Below are 25,425 nucleotides of genomic sequence, written 5' to 3'. Positions count from 1 at the left end.
TTGGTTGAGAGGAAGAATAATCATTTGAGAGTTTTAGAGAATGCAAGGTCATCACAACCAATAGAAATCTCAAAGATGCCCCATGCAATCAACAAGTTGGAAGACGTGACTAACTTTCTAAAAAAGTTTATTTCCTAAATGTAGTGTCAATGTTAATGCTTTTGAAGACCTCAAGAAGAGGTATGACAATGAAGTCTCTAAGGTTCTGGAGATGCCAGCCTATTTATGGAAGTATTAAAGGGAGAATGCAAGGAAATGGAGCCCATGGAACAAAAAGTGGAGGACTTGTAACAATAGGTATTGCAAGGCAAGATTTTGGCAAAGATGCTTACATAATTGGTCAAAAGAGGTGAAAAAGCCAAAGTGGAGAAGAAGCATTCATCCGTTGCTAAAATGCATGTGGAAACGTTGGCTAAGGATTCACAAAAAATATTATTTCCTCTACAACAACTTGAAAGACAACTTCTCTAGAATCTCCAAGTAGAAGTGGAAGGGTCTCTTCTAATAGTTGTAGAACGTTAAGATTAATGTCTTGCATGTGGTGAAGTAGGCATGCTCTACTAATTTGATGCATCTAAAAGTGATTGCAATCAACCCTATGAGGTATTGTAAGAATCTACTTTTTTCTAAAATTTTGCATTGCTTGCCACACTACCACTGGTGTTGTTTGTAAAATGAAAAAGCATTCCTCTAAGCATTGATTACATGAGGACTATTTGGTGTCACATTCGTAACATGTTTAGCAGTAGATATCAATTTTGCAAATCATGGCATAAATTATACTCCAAATTATCCTATTTAAAATGACACCCCTGCCAAATTTTATTGTTCATTCTAGCATGTACTTAACTAAACTAAGAGAGTTTCTTGAAGCTTTCTATGTAGGTGGTTAAATAGAGAGGTGACAAGGAGTTTATTGGAACAAAGCTTTGTGGCGATGGTCAAGGAGGGAGAGAGAGAGAGAGAGAGAGAGAGAGAGAGAGAGAGAGAGAGAGAGAGAGAGAGAGAGAGAGAGAGAGAGAGAGAGAGAGAGAGAGAGAGAGAGACTGTGTGTGTGTGTGTGTGTGATGTCCTGTTTAGCTCATCTACAATGTGCATCTCAAAACAAGAAAATAATGTGCAAAAGATGTTGAATAGTGTTTCTAGTGGATGGAATTGAGTTCTTGACACATTTGCACATTTACACACTATTAAACCTTAGTGTTATTTTAAAAACTTAACACATATAGTTAACTTATTAAAAAACCAGCACATTTTAAAGTGGGTATTGCACTATTGGAATTGGAAAAACTTATTACATAGATGTGTTCATCTTGCAAAATTTGTCATTATCATTTTATGGCGCGATAATTCAACATTTGCAGTGCACTAGGCCTAACCTACAAGAAACAAGGAAAAAAAGCACTCTTGGTGTACAATAAAATAATGGGAAAAGGGAAAAGAAACTAGAAGTGAAAAAGAAAACAAATTTGTCTTCTTGGTAAAAATATAGGGGCCTTTAAAAATATTAGATCTTTGGGGAGAAGGCACACTCAACAAAGCTAAACTCAATTTAGAGTGATTAGAAAAAAGAAAATGGGGAAAAAGCATGGCAGGATCTCTCCCTCTCTCTCTCTCTCCCCCCCTCTCTCTCTCCCTCCCTCCCTCCCTCCCTCCCTCCCTCCCTCCCTCCCTCCCTCCCTCCCTCACACACACACACACACACACACACACACACACACACACACACACACACACACACACACACACACACACACACACACACACACACACACACACACACACACACACACACACACACACACACACACACACACACACACACACACACACACACACACACACACACACACACACACACACACACACACACACACACACACACACACACACACACACACACACACACACACACACACACACACACACACACACACACACACACACACACATTTACATAAACCTCTCTTTAGAGAAAAAACCATAAATTCTCAATTTCACTAGAGAGATCGAGTCCCTAGATGTGCTTAATCCTAAGAACAAGAGGATTTTAACCACACAAACTATTCGTGATGGCGAAGTGGTCAAAGTTGTTCACAATCTTCTCAAGCATCTTAATACCATTGCTGTTGATATTTTGAGCTATATTTTTTTTGCATAATCTCCCACTCCTATCACTTACCCTAGTCCCTATTTTTATGAACCAAGCTCAAGAGGTGATTCGAAGGCCAAAACAACTCCAAATTTCTTAGAACACTATTGACCATAGTCATATCCCTAAGCTAACCTTTTATGGTTGTAACGTAACTTCTTTTTTATTTTAGATGTGTTGGTTATCTTATCCTAGAAATCCATGCTTGTGACAATTAGATAGAAAGGATGGTAATTTAGGCCATTAGAATCCCCACATCAATGCATCTTAGTATTATACCCAAAATTTCACCTTATGGAGTGAGGGTCCTATGCTCTTGCAAGAGCTAGGTGTTTTGCTTTCTTTAAAACTCCTCAAGTGAATGATAGGCCAAAGGACCAAATGATAAGTAGCCCTATTATATAAGATGGCTTTGGAGGCTCAAGTAAGCTTATCAGATCTTTGAGCTCATAAATTCCCTATCACCATAAAAGGTGTGATTGCATATGGCCCAACATTGCAAGGTTGGAAGGTTCTATCCTAGACGGGATAGTTGTATTCTCTTGCAAGAGAGATAGATTTTATTTCACTCTTGTGGGAGTAATGGTTATATATAATATTTATAAATTGATATGAGTTACTATTTTTTGTAGCGTTTATCATGTGCTAAAGGCTATGCCAATGAAACTTGTGTAACCAACTAATGAAAGGAAGCTACTTCTATATACTAAAAAGTGTGATAGAATTTCTTGCTTAATTAGATAACTAAAATAAACTCATTAATCATAATCTAGGTTGCATTAATCATAATCGTGTGTAACCAACTAATGAAAGGAAGTTACTTCTATATACTAAAAAGTGTGATAGAATTTCTTGCTTAATTAGATAACTAAAATAAACTCATTTATCATAATCTAGGTTGCATTAATACTAATACATGATTCATATAATGTAAAATGATGGGAGTATTATATAATGGCTTGTCAAATTACATGATATAATATGGAAGAACATCAAGTGTATGGATCAATGTATTGGATTAACCACTTGATTAGTGGAAAAACTCTTTCGTACAAAAGGCATATTTCATATAATATAATTCTTTCATATGAAAGAGATATTCATTGGTATAAAAGAATATTTTCTTGCAAATTATGGAAATGCGTAGAGACTTACTATGTCTAATTGGATCTTCAACTGAGGGATTGCAAAGACATCTAACAAGTTTTTACAAACTATTTTTGAAAACTTTATTACAATTCTTGTTAAAGATTAAACTAATAGAGTCATATGATTTGATAACTTCTTAATTACCACATCCTAACTAGATAAAAATAAGGAACACATACATCTTATCGATTGCTCAAGTTCCTATAATTTTAGAATCGAATTAGCATCTTATGATGATATCACATCTCTCTTTTCTCTCTCTTTTCTTTTCATTTTTGTTTAATAGTGTGATCTCCAAAAAACTTGATAATGATATGATAAAAACATCCTATTTTCTAGAAATTTTGATTATGGTCTCTAAGTGAATATTTTTCAACTTCTAGTGTGCTTAATTTCTTGACTTAATTTTTTCAATACTTTCAATTCTGTACATTCTACACATTCTTTTGTGGTTTTTATTTGTGTTTCTCTTCTTCATTCTCTTTCTCTCCTTACCATCTCTCTCTCTCTCTCTCTCTCTCTCTCTCTCTCTCTCTCTCTCTCTCTCTCTCTCTCTCTCTCTCTCTCTCTCTCTCTCTCTCTCTCTCTCTCTCTCTCTCTCTCTCTCTCTCTCTCTCTCTCTTTGTGTGTTTGTCCATACCATTAGAAGTCGTGTGAGATATCATTTCCATTACAATTAAAAACAATTCAAGGTATTGTTAGGAGTGCCAAGAGTAATTTTTTCTTTATGTTTGCATTTGCTAAGGTTTTAGAATCTTTTGTTATTATTGTAGGCTTTTTCTTTGTCTTCTTTCTTTGTCACCTTTTCTCTTTCTCTATCTTATATATCTCTATGCATCACTGGAAGAAGCTTTGCATGTTAATGGGATTGCAAGAAGAAAAAAACTCGTCAAAGTGATTGGAATGCTAAGACTACACTTTTTCCTTGTATCTTGCAATAGCTTAAAATATGTATATATTCTATTGCTCTCTCTCTCTCTCTCTCTCTCTCTCTCTCTCTCTCTCTCTCTCTCTCTCTCTCTCGTGTGCATGTGTGCATGCATGCATATGTGCACACACACACACACACACACACACACACACACACACACACACACACACACACACGCACGCACGCACGCACGCACGCACACACACACACACACACACACACACACACACACACACACACACACACACACACACACACGTGCACACGCACACATGCACATGCACACGCACACGCACATGCACATGCACACACACGTGTGTGCGTGTGTGCGTGTGTGTGTGCATGTGCGTGTGCGACATGTGTGTGTGTGTGTGTGCATCTGCGTGTGCGTGTGCGTGTGCGTGTGCATGCGTGTGCATGCGTGCGTGCGTGCGTGTGTGTGCGCGCATGCCATTCTCTTCCTTTCAAGAGATAAGGATGAAGCTCCAACAAAAAAGAAGAGTGACATTCACATAAAGGTGGAAGAATTATCTTTCATATATAGAGAAAAGAATCATAAGATACTTACAAATCAAGTCGAAGCCAAAAAGTTACGAGATGAAGGTATGAAGCACATTGATCTTTGGATAAATGGAGGGTTATATCCAATAGATCTATTAATATGACAACCATCCCAATTTTTAATGCTTCAATATACAATAAAGTGTATTGGAGATGGAAATAATGGCTTGTTGGAGTATTGTAATTGTTAGTGAGGCTCATAATGCAAGGAAAATGTTATATGAAAACCAATATGCTTCTGAGGAAAACTATAAATAGTAAGCAAGTAGATCAGCTAAGGGAGAGACAAAGTTTCCATTAGTGAAGGAGGAATTAGGAGAACAAAATAAAAATGATCAAGTGGCTAAATCGAAAGTCTTATTAAGTTCTATTAGATTAGGCTTAAATAAAGGAAATTTAAAAGCCTTAAAAATTGAGCACGAAATGGAAAGAGCTTTAAGAAAATAATAAAAAAATTTATAACAAGTATTGAGCTTAAAAGTTCTTATTTTAAGAAGTCAATATCATACCAATAAGAAGATATTATCAACTCGGTCAAGGATCTAGCTTCAAGCTATCTATACAAAGGCGTATGGAAGGAGATAAGTAAGGATTTTCAAGATCAAATTCAACCAAATCAAGTTCAAGAAGCATGTGACAATGCCTTGATTAGTAGGAAAAGGTAATAAGGTGGTGGCAAAGGATCTTGGTCAACATTTTCTAAGCATGTTTTTTCTTCCTAGACCATGCATTCTTGCAAAAGAGAGATAAAGTATAATTTGCAATCTTGAATCTTCTTTGTGTCTAGAAGCATATTAAAGATTCAATACATTTTTCAAATGTAAATAAAAAAGTTATGCTTATATTTCAATACACTGAATTAAACAATATTTGGATGAATCTTAGGAGAGCGCAAGTTGTAATGGTGCATATGTATAATATAATTCCAAAGAATCAAAAGACAAAGGAGACCAACTTGAGGTAGAAGGTATTGGGTCCTTCAAAGTAGAATAATGCTCTTATAGCCTTGATAAGTATTTTTTCTTTGTAGCATATTTTATTAGGGTAGACATACTTTATCGACAAGTATAGACCATTTTCAATATGGAAAATTCAAGGCATGGAGAAGTCCCACTAGCAAGCAAGAATATTTTACTTTTGAATCACAAGACATGGTATTAGGCTAACAAAAGAAAAATCCCTATGTAAGATATTTAACACTTTCTATATAAGATAATCACAATATATACAATATTATTAAACAATCCACAATAAATTGAAGAAGAAGGTCGAGACATTATTTGATATGGAGATTCCTATTAGTATAACGAGAATTTGTATAATACATGTGATTTTAGACACATTATTTTCCAGAGAAGTCAATCAAACAACCTTCTATGTTTTAGTATGATGATGTTGTACAATATATGTAATATTGGGGTACTCACAATTTGTCTTGAGCATGTGATACTGGGGTACTCATGATTTGTGTTGACCAAATAGTATGAGGAGAAGCCATTGTATATAAGAACAATCCCCCCCAACGGTAGTTTGAGCACACACACAATAAAAGCATCTACCCAAATAGTGTGAAGGGGACAATTCTAAATGCAAAATGAGGTCCCTTCATGCTATTGAGGCACAACTATGTGGTGTCGAGTGTCTATCCAAATTGCATGAAGATAAGACCATTGTGCATGAGAAACAATCTTCCCTCGCATATTGGGGCATACACACATTAGAGACACCTCTACACCAAGCACATAAGGACACCATTCTACATGCAAAATGGCATTCCCTTGTACTCCTATATGGTGTTGAAAGTGTGTCCAAATAGTACAAGGGGAGGAAATGAGGGAGGAGCTCTAAAATTATGAAGTTCATGAATCACAATAGTCTAATTTTTTGTTACAAGGGAGACCACTCTTTCCAAATGGACAAAGCAACTTCTTGGTAAGAAGAATCTTCCTCCTATCATTGAAGAGGGGCTACTTGTTGGGACTTTGAAGGGTTAGAGAGGATAGAGAAGAAAAAAAAGGGATTCTAAAAATATTGTTTACACATCCTTGTTATTGTGATAACAAAACTCACAAAATGTGCAAGTTTGAATGAGACTATGGATAATTTGAAAGTCAAAAGATGCCAAGCAATTGGATTATGATAGCATAATCAAAAATTAGACTTGGAACTTGGTTGATTGACCAAAACATTGAAAATGATTGGTACAAAATGGATTTGGAATCATAAGCTCAAATGTCGTGTACACTTTGATTGAAAATACAAATCACATGTTTATTTGAAACCCTAAAATATTAAAAAGTTATGACATAATTGAGATAAAATGGTAAAGGATTTGTAATTATTTTCAATGGACCAATTAACTGCATGGATGTCATGAAGTGTGAGACCCAAGTTTCTTTTATTATTCACAACTACTTTTTTGTTCATTGATAAAAATTTTACTAACTCCTCTTAATATATTCATATTATATTGTGTGCTTCATTTATAAAAGTACATATCCCCTTCTTTAGAGTAATGCCACTTTACTATGAAAAATTGTATACAAATAGGCTACTATTCATTCATGTTCATTGAATATCTAAAAACCCATATCAAATCATATTGTTAGCTACTTACATTTGATAGTTAGAGTATTAAAAGAGTGAGCCTATGAAAAGAAAAATATACATTTTGCATAGCAATGAAAGTTTTATCATCACCTCCATGAGATATATAATCAAGAGCTTTTTCAAATTGCATACAAGTAGTCTATTATTGATCTTGTTCATTGAATATCTAGAAATGCATATCAAATCATATTGTTCACTACTTTTGTTTGATAGTTCGAGCATTAAAAGACTGAACTTATGAAAAGAAAAACATACATTTTGCATAGTAATGAAGGTTGTACCATCGCCTTCATGACATATATAATCAAGAGCTTCTTATTTTTAAAAAAAGTTAATATTCTCATAAAGTCATTAATTTCTAGAACTTGTTAGTATTCATAATAAGTATTTTGGATAACCATCAGTCAACCATCTAAAATATGAGAATACTCATAATTTCGTGTGCACTTTCTTAAAATTGAGATTCCATTCTCATCCAATCTCTTTTCCACATACCTCCAAATAGAGAGAGATTCATACTTATTGAAAAGTATGATGTACTTAATTTGAGATATGCTCCAAGCTTTGAAGGTTCAAGAAGTCAATATTTCTTATGCTATAGTGCTCATGCCTTGGCTGCAAATCTTGTAAAGGACCCCCCATTTCAAGGCTACAAGGGGCAAAGATATCTCATGAATGATAAAGAAAATGCTATCTTGCTAGGAAGGAAAAAGAAAGATGAGGAAGGTAAAAGTAGCTAAAATAGTAAACACTTTGATTGGTTTCTTTGCAATATAATATGATAAAAATTGCATTGTATTGTACAAACTCTCATCATACTAATGAGAAACTTCATATTTAGTAACATGGGTATCTTATGGATTTTCTTTTTTTTGTTGTAGAGTGTTTGATAAACTTATACATTGAAGTTTTCTCTAGAGGTGTTGAATATATCACAAATGAGTTTTATCTTTTATTAACTTGCCACCATATCTTGTGTTCTAAAGTAAAAGGTTCTTGCTTAATAGTTTGTTACAAATGAAAAAAAAACTTAATAGAGCTATAAGAAAATGTAAAACTTATGAGCTTTAGTTGAAAGTTAAAATACTAACTAGATAAAAGGTTATGTCTTTTTTTGCCCAAGCCTTTATCCTTGTATCTAATTGCATTATTAAATTTTGAATAATTACTCACACTATTCTTTGGCTATTACAAGATTACCAACCACATTACTTGTACATTCACAAAGTTCTTTCTAACATTTTCAAATTGTATCGTGCTAATATTATTGAAGCTTGAGAGAAACCTTTTAGTTTTTGATGCTCCCATTAATAATGCTTAATACATAACCTAGTTTTCATATTATTGTGTATCTTTTGAAGATGCACATGGATCCATGAAAGCCCATTCTTGAAAGGAGTTCTTTACATTTCTTAATACAATTACTGGAAAATGATACAAGCTTGATAGAGTAAGTATAATCTAAATATAAAGAAATGACTTTGTCAAGAATTCTTATCTTTGCATGAAATATACACATACATACTCTATCCAATTGAATTTGCAAGATGACCTTCCAATTTGAATAATGTAATTCTTAGAGTCATCTCTTTGCTTTTGCTTTCCTCTATTGGGTAGTGCCACTATTCAAATTTTTACTTTGTCACTTGATGGGACTATTGTAAACAGATGAGAGAGAGGGAAAGCAACCAAGAGTGTACATGCACACAATGGAGACTTGAGCACACAGAGAAGTAGGACAAAAATCTTATTCTTTTTCTTTATCCACATAAAAGAACTTAGTCTACAACATGTAAGACAAAAACTTCTTCTTCTTCTTTCTTCCTTTTTTCCACTTAAAAGAAATGTCTTCTTTCTTCTTCTTCGACACAAAAGAACTTAATTCGCAACATGATAAAAAATGAATATAAAAGTGCTAGAACATATGTATATGCAATCATTAAGTGTGAACCTACTAAGGATAGATGAGGTGGCACAATGTATGTGCCATAACCAAGAGTGAGGCTGCGTGAGTGTATTCCAACTATAGAATCATTGGCATGTCCTCCATGTTAGTCACCTAGCATGCAAGTGAGTAAATTCTTGCCATATCACCAAGGCATGTAGTGGATGCCAACTCATTTGGAGCTCAATATCTCCACACTCCCTCTCGAGCTCAGCATGAGGTCATGTACTCCAAGTATAGTCCTAAAGCGGTGGAGCTTCTCATCTCCCAAGGCCTTGATGAGAATATCTACAACCTAATCTTGTATATTGGCATAAACCAAGTCAATATCACCTACTATAACCCGCTCTCGAATGAAGTGGTAATGGACCTCTATGTGTTTAGTCTATGTATAATACACTAGATTCTTGGCCACTTTAATGCTACTAAGGTTAACACAATAGATGATAATGCTCTTGTCCACTTGCCTCCCCAAATCACCAAAGTAGCTTACACAACCAAGTTACCTCACATACTATAACTGCAGCACCCATGCACTCTTCTTTAGTACTAGATAATGCAACTGTAGACTACTCTTGATGCTCCAAGTAATAGCATCACCAAAGGAAAACATAAACCCATTGATAGACCTCCTATTTGAAATATTACAAGTTGAGTACAAGCCTAATATATTTCTATGTACCCATGCAAGTCCAATGGTACACCTGTAGCATAAAATAAGGCATAGTCAAGTGTAGACTTAACATAGCGCAATGTGTGCCGCATTGCATCCAAATGTAGCTTCTACGAAAGTTGCATAAATTGGCTCTCCAAGACAATTCTGTAGTTTAGATCTAGCCTAGTGATTATTAAATAAATAAGACTATCCAAAATCTTTCTATACATAGTAATATCTTCAATCACATCATCTTCATGTGCACTAAGCTTAGCATTGATATCTAGAGATATGGAGATTGGATTACAATTGTCCATACCATACTTTTTTATCATATTCAAAGCATATGTTTGTGACAACCATATACCCTCTAGAGTTTTGATTATCTCTATACTAAGAAAATAGCATAGCTCTCCCAAATCTTTCATCTCAAAAAGTCTCCTTATAATTAATACTATGAGTCTACATACACCCTTTGGCAACTAGCCTTGCCTTATAGCTATCAAGTGATCCAAGTGACTTATACTTCACCTTGTAACCCATTCGCAACTTTCTTACCTTTTGGTTGAGACACTAAATCCCATGTATTTGCCTTAAGATCAACCATTTCTTCATCCATAACATTATCCCAATGCTCATTAGCCACTGCATGCTCAGAGCTAGTAGGTTCTATATACTACACAACCTTAGCTATGTATGCATAGTGCTACATAGCTATGATATCTCAATTGCTATACATGGGCTTTCTTACTCTTGTTGACCAACATGGACTTGGAGGAGACTCTTGTGGCCCACTCAATGTCAAGGATGACTATTGATCTATTTTTTGCACAACCACAATCTTATGCAAATCAGTCCCAACTGTATTTTGCACACTACTATACTAGCTACTCATTTATCCCTACTAACTCTCAACTCACGTGTAACAACATTATAATATATAAACTCCTTTTGCTCAAGAGAATATCCCACAAATATACATTTTTGTACTTTTGGATCCAATTTACTATGCAACTCATTAGGAATATATACATAAGCAATAGATTCTTTTCAAATGGGACAAATTTGGTTGTTTTCTTGTATACTTATCCTCATATCATAGCATGTACAATAGCCACATGTCTCTTGTTCATAATGTATATAGCTGTAGCAACTACTTCAGTTGAATAGTAATGAGAAAGTCTCTTTTAGACATCAATTATCAAGCCACCTTTGCAATAAGCTTGTTTTTTTGCTTAGCAATTCCATTTTGTTGCAAAGTGTACTTACATATAAAGTACCTCTAAATACCATTTTTTTGTAACAAATAAAAAAACTCATTAGAGAAGTACTCTCCCCCTTCATCTAATCTTAGGAATTTAATATGTAATTGTTTCTCCTTTCTCAACCAAAGCCTTAAAGCGTTTAAAGTGAGTGAACACCTCACTTTTCTCATGCATAAAATAAACCCATACTTTTTTAGCATAATCATCAATGAAAGAGACATAATACTTGCAACCACTCATAGTTGCAGTCTTTGTAGGACCCCACATATTAGAATATATCAGCTCAAGTGGGTTCTTGTATACATGCTTTTCATGTGTAAATGCATGCTTTTCTTGCTTTCCAAATCGACATGCTGCAAATGCTTTATGCATCCTATCAACTCTAAACTTTGGTGATCCATCCACAATTTGTTTTGACTACATGTTTTTCAAACACTGCACATTTATATGACCAATCCGCTTATGTCAAATTCCAATATCAACTACAACACCTAAACCTTGTGCAAACTAATAGCATTCATTTCATGCAAATAATTTGCCAGTACACTTGCATTTTGCAATCAACCTATAGCTATTTCTAGTGTCCTCTATATAACAACCATCAGATGTAAACTGAATCTACAATCTATATTCCACCATTAGAACAACAAAAATGAGGTTCTTAGCTATGTTTGGAACATGTAACTTATCATCCAAGTACTTTGTTTTAACATCCAGCATACTCAATGTAACATTTTTAATATGAGTAATGGGATGGATTGTATCATCCCATATCTCCACATAGCTTGGAGATAACTAGACTAAACCACTATCCATGAGAAGTCATCTGATTAGAGACACCTTACTCTGTATACCATACATAATCTTAGATGAACTATTTATAATTATAGTATTCATGAAATGCTACATAACAAAGAGCTACTCACTTCTGCCAAATCATTATTTCTACTAGTAGAAGCATAAATACCTTGTTCCTTTTTTCCATTTCTAATTTCATCCTTCTTTTTGAAATAGTTACTAGAAATATGGCCTTTCACAACAATGACATCATTCCCTACTATCACCAAAATTCTATTGTTATTGATTAAAACCTATAACTTATTGTCTTTGGCTCCCCCTTCCTTGAGACTATCCTCCCCTATGTTTCTATACACCATAACTTTGGCAATTCAAACTTGCTTTCGCTTTGAGGAGAAGAGGAATCCAAGCCAAGATTCTTCTTGTTGCATAGAAATTAGATCTGTAATGTCAAGAATATCATTCCTGGTACTTATAGATGACCTAAAACTCTTGTTCTCATCTCCAAGTCCATCTAAACATGCTCGCATAACATCATCATCATCATTTTCTACATTGATAGATCCATGTATTGATAGTATGATGAGATATTTAAAACCTTTACTATTATAAAGAAGAACCTGGCACGATTGTTTGAGGTAAACATAGAGGCTAGAAAGTTGTAGCTCAAGTCAGAGTTGAATCAAGAATTAGATAAGCTACAATAGTGGAAATTTTAAATAGAAGCTTAAACAATCCAATGGACAATCATAAAGCATTCCATGCCACAAGTCTTATATTACACAATGTAAATACATTGAATTCTCGTAGCAATTAGCCATTAGCTTCATATTGTCATGGTTGCTACGTGTTTTTTCCCACCAAAAGAGATGTTAACTCTTAACCATCATTTGTGCTCTCCCTATTAAGCTATTGGTGTGGATGGAAGGATCTCCTTCACAATGTTTAAAGCACTAGAACAAAAGGCTCATTTTGGAGATGCACCTGAAATTGAGATTAACCATCTTTTTGATTCAAAAGGAATCTATCCATCAATGACTATGTATTACAAGGCTCTTTGAAAGAAACCTTAGGTACTTTAGGGAAAGATATGTACTTAAATATGATAGATTGAAATTCATACATAACTCTTCTATATTTAGAATCTTAGTTGTTGATATTGAAAATATGGTCCAACTTACATGCATGTAGAGTTTATAAGACGTTTCTTGAAGAGCATTCGAAAGTTGGAATCTCTTTGTGGTGCTTTGAGGGCTTGAAGTGCTATTTCGTTTGCAAGCTATGGGATCATTATAATTATCATTGCGTCTATCATGTTCAAATGATTCCTTAAAAGAGGCATTGAATACATTGAGACAAAGAAAACTAGAGTTCATAGTGTTGCATACGATAATAGGTGTTTATTGTGCATGTCTAATGTAGCTTCCTTAGCAACATCCCAAGTTTTCAGCTATACATACACCAATGTGACCACTCTATGGAAGCCTTTGCTTTGCACAAAGGCAACGAAGGCTTCATTTTATTCCAAGGTATGTTTGAAAGGGTAATGTAGTCAATGTAGATAAAAAAATTGGACATACTATCCAAAAGAAATGTCAACAAAAGCTTTTTAGGTTATAATCAAGGTGTTTGAAGAGGTCACTTATGGTAACAACGATGTAGTGGTAGGTACAAAGAAGCACGTGTGTTGTGATGATTTAAAAAATGGGTTGTAACTATTTAGATCCTTACTTGAAAGTCACATCACTAAATTTATAAGGATTTTAGACCCTTACTTTAAATTCACATTACTAAATTTATAAAGCATAACTATCTGGAAAACAACAAGCCCAATAGTTTAATAATTGTCTAATAAGTTTACAAGTGATGTGGTGGTATTAGTTATTGAGTTTGTAGAAAATTATATATTTAAATACCAAAATGAAATCCAATCCATGCATTGGTTTTCTTCTCAAGTTACTATACTTGTATAGATAACTTATGTTCATCCAACATACAACTCTTTTGGCACAACATTGCTTGTGCTTCCATAGTACATGGGTAAAAGATCAAGGACTTCATTTCTCAAAAGGGATTGAGTTTGGTCAAATGGGTGTGCTACATAGTTCAAATCTAAATTACCATTTTTCTTTGTGAGCCCATAATATTAACTAACTAGATGTGAGATGATGTGGAACTACTTTACATCAAGGCATGACAAATGAGAGTATGACGCTATAGGAGCTATCATCAATCAAGATGTATTATCACCACAATGTCCCACATGACTGAGGGCTTAATAAGAGAGAAAGAAAATAAAGATTTAGTAAACCTTACAAACTTATTCTTTTATTATCATTTGTTAGAATATTAGAATGTACTCATATGAACATGTACTTAGAGAATATCTAGGAAGACAATATCTAGATATTTAGGAGAACTAGATAAGATGGATCTAGAACATGTAGATGATGCTTCACTAAGAGAACCTACAATATACACACCTTCATTGTTTATATATGTGTACTCTCACCTATTCCAATGTAGCAGTGTGTAAGCAAGTGAGTAATACAAGTGTGTGGTTCATTCTCCATCTCATTATCTCATTGTCTCTCTCTCTTTCTCTCACCATCACTTTCACTACATGGTATCAGAGCACACCAAGCTCTCGAGGGCCTAGGTTATTAGATTTTGGTTTTTTTCTACTTAGTTCATCCTTAGATTTCTTGCATGCTATCCAAATCAACTTATTTTTGTGTTGATTAGTAGGATTTGAATCCATGTCAAGGTAAACTAACCTTATCCACATGCACCTTATCTTCATTATCTTGATCTCAATTTGTCTTCTCCACCTACTTTTTGCCTATTCTTATCATCTTCACCTACTCTTATCTTCTTCATTATCACCTCTTCTTAAGAGAGAGAAAGATATTTGTCCTCTTTATCATTATTGTCATCCTTATCTCATCTTATCTCCTCTCTCCACCTACCTAATGTAATGTCTTAGGTTAGTCAAGAATAAAAAATGTCAGGTTTTTCCTTTTCCATATGCATGGTAAGCACTACTTTGGAGTTTCATCTCTCAAAAGACACGGATTCCAAAGCTTCGCCCTACACGAGAACCCCGGGGATCTTAAATTTCTTCATCCTCGCCCCTGCATATAAGAACAAGGGTTAGGGGATAAATATTAAAAGGGGTTAGAAAAATCAAAAGGAAGAGATTAAGGTTTCAAACTTAAAAATGTTTGAAGAGAAATAAGAAAAGAAAGAGAAGACTTACCTGCCGTCGTGGAGCGCCGCAGATCCTCCCTCTGCAAACTTTGTGATCATCGCCACATCCATGATCAGCATGATCATTAGCTCCTCTCGAAGCTTCTGCCTCCTCCCGAATACATGCACTTGCATAATGGAGTCCGCCATCCACTTGTCAACCAAGATGATGAGAGAGAGAGGGGATAACTCCACTTGCAAAGGCTATATAAGGCCTATGCGATCACAAGGCTGGGGGGAAGATTATGCGGTTACGCTGCTGCAGAGGAGAGGAAGAGGAGAGGGAGATAAGAAGAGAAGGAGAGGGAGAGAAGAAGAGAAGAAGGAGAGGGAGAGAGAGTAGGGGAAGGAGAGAAGAAAAGAAGAAGAAGAAGGAGAAGGAGAGGGAGAGAAGGAGAGAGAAGAGGAAAGAGGGAGAGAGAGAAGGAGAAGAGTAGGAGAAGAAGAAGGACAAGAAGAGGGAGAAGAGAAGGAGAAGAAAAGAAGGAGAAGAGAAGTGTTGAGATATCGAGCTCCACTCGTGATACGCCAGGGTGACCGTTGTATATTTATGTCACCGACTTGTCAGTTGCAGATGCGGTTGGTACACCGCCCATGAATAATAGCTACATGATAGCTATCCTTATCTACTCTAGTTCGTGGCTCAGTTAGTATGCCACCGTAGTTAGTTGAGTTTGGTTTTGAGACCCATATAGAGGGTTCTTCTATTTCTTTGTACTTGAGTTCTTTTTGGCTTACACAACTAAGAAGAGGAAAACTGTTTTCAGCCTCCACCCTTGTGTGTCTTCCCCCATTGTGCAAGCAAGAAAGCTTCAAGCGAGACTCCTTCCTTCTCTCCCACAATCTTGACATGGTATCAGAGCCTTGTTCGTGGTAAGGAGCTCAAGAAAGCAAGCCAAGCTCGCGGTGGTCTGGTAAGAGGAGCAGTGTTGCTTTCATTTTATGTTTTGGGAGCAGATCTCTACAGGTAGCACAGCCGGAAATTGCAGGAGTGCATTGTCTCAGGTTGAGACGGCCTTCGCGGTGAAGCAAGAGGGGAGTATATGCTGCGGGATAGGGCTTTAGCCCTTGGCGACCTTGTTTTTTTGATTTGAGGCCATTTCGGGGCCTGTTTTGCAGACGGAAGTTTTCTGCACGCACTCAGGAAAAGGCCCAGTTTTATGCTGTGCAGCCACTGTTCTACAGTTTTGCAGATTTTCCCTTGTGAGGGTGAAGCTGTGGTTTTTGCAGTGACAGAATTCTTTGCAGTCTTCTGTAATGGCATCTGATTCTCTTTCACAGATTGTCACTGAAAAGCTTGACAAGAACAACTTCCAAGCATGGAAGTTTAGAATGACGAATTTCCTTATGGGAAAAGGATATTGGGAATTTGTTGCAGGAAATGAAGAAGAACCAGTTCTTCCTGATGTTCCCAATCAACAGCAAATGCAGGCATTCAAAACATGGCATGAGAGAGCCAGGAAAGTTATGTATTGGCTGTCTATCAGTATTTCAGACTCTATGATTGTGCATATTCAGGATGCAAGTACGCCAAAGGAGGCATGGGATACTTTGTCAAAAATGTATAGCACAAATACGCAAGCCAGGAAAATGCAGCTCAAGCAAGAGTTGCATAATGTGCAAAGAGAAAGTATGAGCATCAACGACTACCACATGAAGGTGAAGAAGATTGCAGATGCACTTGCTTCCATTGGGTCGCCAGTGGAAGATGATGATTTAGTTTCCGTGACCTTGAATGGTCTAGGAAAGGATTATGCACAGTTTCGGACATCCATTTCAGTTCGTGAAAGATTTCCTGATTTTGAGGAGTTGATTGCTCTTCTAATTTCTGAGGAACAGAGAAATGGTGGTGCATCTTCTTCAGGAGGAACTTCAAAAGAAGCTGTCTTCTACTCAAATGCTGGAAGAGGTAGAGGCAGAGGTAGAGGAGGCCGATTTGGAGGCCGTGGCAGAAATCAGAATATGCAGCAAACTCAAGAAAACCAGTCCTATGGAGGAGGACGTGGTAACTCTAGAGGCAGGGGGAGCCAAAGAGGTCGTGGTGGATGGCAAAGAGGCCAAAATGCAAACAGTAATGTTGAATGCTACTACTGTGGTAAAATGGGTCATATGGCTAAAGACTGCTATAAAAAGCAGAATGACATCATGAATGGAAAACTGCAACAAGGGAATTATGCATCTTCTAGTAGACAGGGTGATGACAGAAATGAGCATTTGTTCATGGTGCAGCACATGAACAATTCTATGACAAGTGCAGAAGAAAGCAATGATGTATGGTATGTTGACTCAGGTGCATCAAACCACATGACAGGTCATGCAGAATGGATGGAGGATGCAAGGAAAATGGAAAAACCAGGATTTGTGGAGACTGGTGATGATACTGCACATCCTATTGTGCAGATTGGAAAAATTCCCTTGTCTATGCAGGGTGGGAAAAAGAAATACCTGTCCGATGTATTTCATGTCCCGAATATCACCAAGAATCTGGTTTCAGTTGGTCAAATGGTTGAACAGGGCTTGCAGGTCAGATTTAATCCTCATGGATGCTTTGTTGAGGATATGAAAAATAAAGGTCGCTTGATAGCAAAAGGAAAGAAGAAGGGCAGAATGTTTACATTGGATGCAGACATGTCTGAATTGAGTGCAGCAATGTTTGCACATGGGACCGGTGTAGTTGCAGATATTGATATCTGGCATAAACGCATTGGTCATGTTAATGTACAGCGACTTAAATTAATGCAGGCCCAAAATATTGTTGCAGGATTGCCCAAATTCAAGGTTGCAGAAATGCATAAGGTATGTGAAGCCTGTCAGTTTGGAAAACAGGCAAGGAAACCATTTCCTAGACATGTTCAAGAGAGTGAGAAGCCATTGGAATTAATTCACTCTGATGTGTGGACAACTAAAGCTGCATCTCTTGGAGGCTGTCATTATTTTGTCAGTTTTATTGATGACTATAGCAGAAAAGTTTGGGTGTATTTTATGAAAAAGAAAAGTGAAGTTTTTGGGCATTTCAAAACTCTTAAAGCTATGGTTGAAAAAGAAACAGGCTTGCAGATAAAATGCCTAAGGTCAGATGGAGGGGGAGAGTACCTCTCAAATGAGTTTGCAAAGTTCTTGCAGGAGCATGGCATAAAGCAGCAATATTCATGCAGTTATACCCCACAACAAAATGGAATTGCAGAAAGGAAAAACAGGCATATTGGAGAGGTATCTCGTGCCATGCTCAATGAAAAAGACTTGCCAGATTTTTATTGGGCTGAAGCAGTTGCTACAGCAGTCTACATAATGAACAGGACTCCCACTGCAGCAATACATGGAATGACTCCAGAGGAGAGGTATACTGGTAGGAAACCAGATATTTCTCATTTGAAAATTTTTGGTTGCATTGCCTATGTACATGTGCCAGATGAGCTGAGATCCAAGTTGGATCCAAAAGCTGAGAAGTGCATCTTTATTGGTTACTCTCTGCAACAAAAAGGGTATAGATGCTATAACCCTTCTACTCGTAAGTTTACAGTGAGCAGAGATGTTGTTTTTGATGAGATGAGTAGCTGGTATAAACCAGTAAATGTGATTGATGATGAAGATGCACAAAATGGTAATGCTACACAGAATTCACAGCAGCAGTCACAAAATATTAGTGGACCTGGAGCGTCCTCTAGCAGTGGTTCACATTCTTCGCCATGGACAGGCAGATTGAGATCAGGAGAATCTTCTCAAAGCAATGCAGATAGTGGTATGCAGGTATCACGAAAAGGAAAAGAGAAGGTTGATCAGCCCATGTTTGATGTGAATGCAGGTCACTCTTATGTGGATGGTGAATCCAGTGGCTCAGAACAGAGCATTGATGATGAGTTGGGTATCCCCTCTATTGTTACACCTGGAGTAAGGAAGACCAGGGATGTTTTGAGGGCACCTGGGAGTGAACCCACTTTGCGCAGGTCTACCAGAGTTAGGTATCCTGTGGATAGGCTGAAATATGATGGATTTACAGCCATTCACTATGCATATATGGTCAAAGTGATACAGGAACCAGAACCCACTTCTTTTGAGCAAGCCATGGGAAAAGAAAAATGGGAGAAAGCCATGGATGAAGAAATGGATGCCTTGGAAGCAAATACTACATGGGAATTGGTACCTTTGCCTAAAGGTAAAAATGCAATTGGCTGTAAGTGGGTTTATAAGGTGAAGCACAATGCTGATGGTTCTGTGAACAGATACAAGGCAAGATTAGTAGTCAAGGGGTATGCACAAACATATGGCATTGACTATGAAGAAACATTTAGTCCGGTTGCAAGGATGGCAACCGTAAGAGCAGTCATTGCTATGGCTGCATCAAAGGGATGGTCTTTACATCAGATGGATGTAAAGAATGCCTTCTTGCATGGTGATTTGCAAGAAGAGGTCTATATGGAGCAGCCACCAGGTTATGTGCATGCTGTTCATCCTGAGTTTGTTTGCAGGTTGAAGAAAGCCTTGTATGGCTTGAAGCAAGCACCTAGAGCATGGTCTGACAAGATAGGACAGTATCTTGTCACTATTGGCTTTCAGATTTCCAAGGCAGATTTCTCACTTTATGTGAGAAAAACAGAGAAAGGTATTATGCTACTTGTCATTTATGTTGATGATTTGATTATGACAGGTGACAGTGATGAAGATATCCTTCATGTGAAAATGCTATTGAAGCAGAAGTTTGAGATGAAGGATTTGGGAGAGCTGCGTTATTTCTTGGGCATTGAGGTGATTAGATCACCAAGTGGGATACAGCTCTTGCAGAGGCAATATGGATTGGACATGCTGTCCAAATATGGGATGACAGGCTGTAAGCCTATTTCAGTTCCTTTGGAGCAAAATGTGAAGCTGAGCACAGATGCAGGTGAGCTTCTAGAAGACCCTACTATGTACAGACGCATAGTAGGAAGTTTGATTTATATGACTATTACCAGGCCAGATTTGAGCTATGTTGTTGGATTGGTAAGTCAGTTTATGCAGGCTCCAAGGAAACCACATTTGGATGCGGCTAGACGCATACTTAGGTATGTGAAGTCCACATTGCAGTATGGACTATTTTATGAGACTGGGGTTCAGATACAGTTGCATGGATACACTGATGCTGATTGGGCTGGTGGTATTTCTGATAGACGATCTACCAGTGGATATGTATTCTCTTTTGGGAGTGCTGCAGTCACTTGGAGCAGCAAGAAACAGCCTACAGTTGCCTTGTCGAGCACAGAGGCTGAGTACAGGGGTGCAGCAATGGCTGCATGTGAGGTAGCTTGGTTGCATAAGCTACTTTATGATATGCATCAGTCTACAGATGGGCCAGTTGTCATTTATTGTGACAACATGAGTAGTATACACTTGGCAAATAACCCAGTCTATCATGCTAGAACAAAGCACATTGAGGTGCATTATCACTATGTGCGAGAGAGGGTTTTACTAGGTCTTATTGATCTAGTTTATGTCAGCACAGAGGATCAGGTAGCTGACATATTCACGAAGGCATTGGGCGCAGAGAAGCTGCGCAAGTTCAGAGACCTGCTTGGTGTGCAGGAATTGGGATTGAGCTCGAGGGGGAGTGTTGAGATATCGAGCTCCACTCGTGATACGCCAGGGTGACCGTTGTATATTTATGTCACCGACTTGTCAGTTGCAGATGCGGTTGGTACACCGCCCATGAATAATAGCTACATGATAGCTATCCTTATCTACTCTAGTTCGTGGCTCAGTTAGTATGCCACCGTAGTTAGTTGAGTTTGGTTTTGAGACCCATATAGAGGGTTCTTCTATTTCTTTGTACTTGAGTTCTTTTTGGCTTACACAACTAAGAAGAGGAAAACTGTTTTCAGCCTCCACCCTTGTGTGTCTTCCCCCATTGTGCAAGCAAGAAAGCTTCAAGCGAGACTCCTTCCTTCTCTCCCACAATCTTGACAAGAAGGAGAGGGAGAGGAGAGGGAGAGAAGAAGAGAAGGAGAGAGACAAGAGGAAGAGGAGAGGGAGAGAAGAAGAGAAGGAGAGGGAGAAGAAGAGGAGAGAGAGAAGAGGAAGAAGGGAGAGGGAGAGAAGAAGAGAAGTAGAGGGAGAAGAAGAGAAGGAGAGAGAGAAGAGGAAGGAGGGAGAGAGAGGGAAGAAGAGAAGGAGAGAAAGAGGGAGAGAGGGAAGGAGAAGAAGAAGAAGAAGAAGAAGAAGAAGAAGAAGAATAGGTAGTAAGAGGATGTGACTCCAGATGGGATCTCGAGACCTTGATACTAGTTATAAGGCAAAATCTTGGTAGGATAAACCTTCAGATTTTATTGCCGGAAGACGGAAGGATTTTTTTGCGGAGGCAGAAAGGAACACTTAATTCTCCTGTATGGGCAGGAGACACACATTAATCTGAAGATAAGTTAAGGAAGTATTTGATCTTGTTTTATATTGTCTTCGTGTCTGTGCCCTAAATTAAGTAAAGGAAACTGTGATTAACGGGTTAATTAAGGAAGCTGCCTTTATATGTCAAACTTAATGTGGTAGGTAATTAGATAACTAAAACAACCCCCGAGGGAAGTGTGGTGGATGACCGATGGGTCTATCCTACGGAAGGGTGGTCTTGGTTAGCCAAGAGCTTTCCTCAAAGGAAATGTTAACGAGGAACGTTAGGAAAGGTTGGACGATGACCTTAGACAATGTTGGTTAGAACCCTGATTCATACCGTTTTAGGGGACAGGAATGGGACTATGCCCTACGGGCAGAGAGGTCGAGCGATGCATCCCTCTCGTTTCCCATTCTCTTTGAACCAAGTGCGATATGAGTCTGGTTGGGTCCAGTTGTATCTATGCAAAGTGGAGCAGCTGTCGACCGACGCTAAAAGGCTGCTAGGAACCCAGACCTCAGGTTGATCCTAGTGGGAATGATCGGATAAGTTCGGTTGCGAGGCAGACTCGAGAGATCCTAGTTGGCAAACCCTGTGGCATTCCTTGGGAGTGCCGGGTGGCGTCTTCTAGATTGATCCCTCGATGGGCTGCTAAGACATGTCCCACAATTTGAGGGGCGGGCACGTTACACCTACCCCTTTGGTTCTTTGCCATATTAAGGTCTAAACCCTTTCTCTCTCACACTCATTTGTGGCCCACCCATCCATTACACATTAAAGTGATCTCACACACACAATCCATTTGATTCTCACCCAACCTTATCCTCAAAGAATCTTTTTCCTAGCCACACATATTTTCTATATTTTCTCAAACCAACCTTTCCTTATTTGCCTTGAGACATTGAGCTATCCATGCCACATATACTTCACTCATTTCTAATCTAGCTCAATCCTTTACATTACCTCCCATTTTTCTCCACTTTTATTGATCCTTATCGACAAACCTTATCTCTAATCTTATCCTCACTCACAAAGACTACCTTATTACTTTGTGCCAACATGCATATGCTTCACATAGTTTCCTAGCTCCTTGCCCTTGCCACATGTTTACTCTCACCTCTTTTGTTAAACTCTGAATGTTTTTCCTTATCTAAAGTCTTTATCACAAGATATTTCTATCACATCATCATGCAACACATATGTTCCATGCTTGTATCCTCATTAAGTCCATTGTTCACACTCTCTTGTCAACTAGTGGAATACATAGAAAATACTTTGATGGAAAACCCCAATCCTCTACTAGATGAAAGCCCCTCATACCCACATTTCTCTCATGACTCTTCCATTTTGTGCTCTCATGCTCTCAACTCATCCATCCCAGCATGTTCTAGGTCTCCCAATCACTCTCAATACTACAATGTTTGTCATCCCTGTCATGCTCTCCTCTTACATCCTAAAATAGAGGACTCTACCTCAATTGGAATAACAATTGAAGAAGGGGATGCCCTTCATACCTTACATCTTGAGGCTCAAGAAGACATTGCCCGTGGCCTCTCTATTGAATTATATTCTTCAACACTTTTGGATAGTACTTTAGTGGCAAGAAGATGGAAAAACCTTGTCACTCTGTCAATTAACAATGTGGATATGCCTACTATTCCTCATAAATTCTTGTTGGATATTCCTACCAACTTTCAAGGTCACTCCCTCATTAGGTACATTGCTTCCACTTCTCTTACATCTCTATGTTCTATCCTATTTCCTTACATTTGTCACTCAACATCTAGTTTATATCTAAACTCCACTTCAATCAAAAGGTCACATCCTGGTCCTTATCTCACACTCTCTCTATGGGCTCAATATCCTCATATCCTAATGGTCACATACACACTCCACTTCACCTGTGTGCCACTGTCTCTTGAACACATGCAAGTGCACACACTCTTGGCTTCCTCCTATACATTTGGGATTCTAAAAATGTTTCCAAGTGCACATAAAAATCCTATCTCCTTGAGTTTCTCATTTTCACATCATTATTTCTCAATGTGCAATCCTAAATCCCTACTCATGATGTTATCCTACCATCACATTCCATCCACACTATATTTATTTATGTCCCATCAATATCAATCTATCAAATCATTATTTCTTTCTATCTTATCCTATCCTACCTTCCTTTGCAATCATGTTGCTCTAATTTTATGCCTAAATCTCAATCATTATTCTATGCTACATGGCAACAACCTCATCAACAATCACAATTACTCTCTCTTCCAATTTTCTCTCAGTATTATCATGAAATGGTCTATCCCTTTCCTTACCCAAATCAACATCTTAAAATTGTATCTTTCTCAAATTGGCCAACTATTTTGGCCTTCCAAAGGAGGGGAAAAGAAGGGATAAAGTACAAAGAAATACTTGAGCACATTTGCACAAACTACTTTGTATGGATAAAAGAGCACATTGACACTAAGTATGCTATTATTGAAGATGTGATACTCAACTCTTGGTGTCCTCTCAAAGAAAATATGCTTGAAATTTCTCATGAATCACTTGCTATTTTACACTTCCTTATTTGTCAGCAACCTTCCCAAAGATCATGTCACAAGCACCTTATCAATCTCTATCTTACTATGGTATCTAGTGACATTGGGATCATATTTCCATCTACAAACATGATCTCACAATTATTTTACTCCACAACTATCAAGCTCCAATTGAAATACATTATCTATCTACATGATGAGCCCAAATTTTATCATGAAGCAAATTGTGGTGATTAGCTCTTCATCAAGGTATCCATCAACCAAAGCCCAAAGATCTTCATCATCAACTTACATCACTTAAATCATTGCAAGCAAAGATTGATGTATATCTTCTACAACAACAAGGACAAGGTCTCATGCTATATTCATCATTGTAATCTTACTTCTCTTGTAGCCAAAATGATTGGTAGAAAGTCTTTGTACTGCAAAGGGAAATCCTATTTTCTTTTGAGAAGGAAGGAAGAATGTTACAAGATATTGTTAAGCTTTTCTAGAGAGGGGGAATGTTAGAATATTAGAATGTACTCATATGAACATGTACTTAGAGAATATCTAGGAAGACAATATCTAGATATTTAGGAGAACTAGATAAGATGGATCTAGAACATGTGGATTATACTTCACTAAGAGAATCTACCATATCCACACCTTCATTGTATATATATGTGTACTCTCACCTATTCCAATATAGGAGTGTGTAAGTAAGTGAGCAATACAAGTGTGTGGTTCATTCTCCATCTCATTGTTTCATTATCTCATTGTCTCTCTCTCTTTCTCTTACCATCACTTTCACTACAATTTTCAATGTCAACAACAAATGTCTATTCAAGTCAGCATTGTCATCATCAAAGATATCGCACCATTGAATGCAACATCGAACACAATGAGGAACTGACTATCATCTTGCTTCCCCAAACTTGATGCCAACTCCTGCTGGCATTCAACATCATTCCTTTCACCATTACGCTCTAGCTTGGTAAGATGTACTTGACCCTAATTTGTAGGGTGGGTAGACTTCTCATCATTGTGCTCACATACCTGACCCTAATTTGTAGGGTGGGTAGCCTAGGCACTTGATCCTAATTACCACCATTTGTGCTAAACATAAGCATGCGGATTTATGCAACTAAGTGTTCCCTAGGTCTACCTCACAAGTGAAATATCCAACCTCTTCTCACAAGGATTCACTTGTGGGTTCCTAACGACACAACT

Source organism: Lygodium microphyllum, chromosome 21 (genome assembly GCF_053477565.2).
Source record: "Lygodium microphyllum isolate KBCC chromosome 21, Lygodium_microphyllum_v1.1.10, whole genome shotgun sequence".
In the NCBI taxonomy this organism is placed as follows: domain Eukaryota; kingdom Viridiplantae; phylum Streptophyta; class Polypodiopsida; order Schizaeales; family Lygodiaceae; genus Lygodium; species Lygodium microphyllum.
This window is presented reverse-complemented; position numbering follows the sequence as displayed.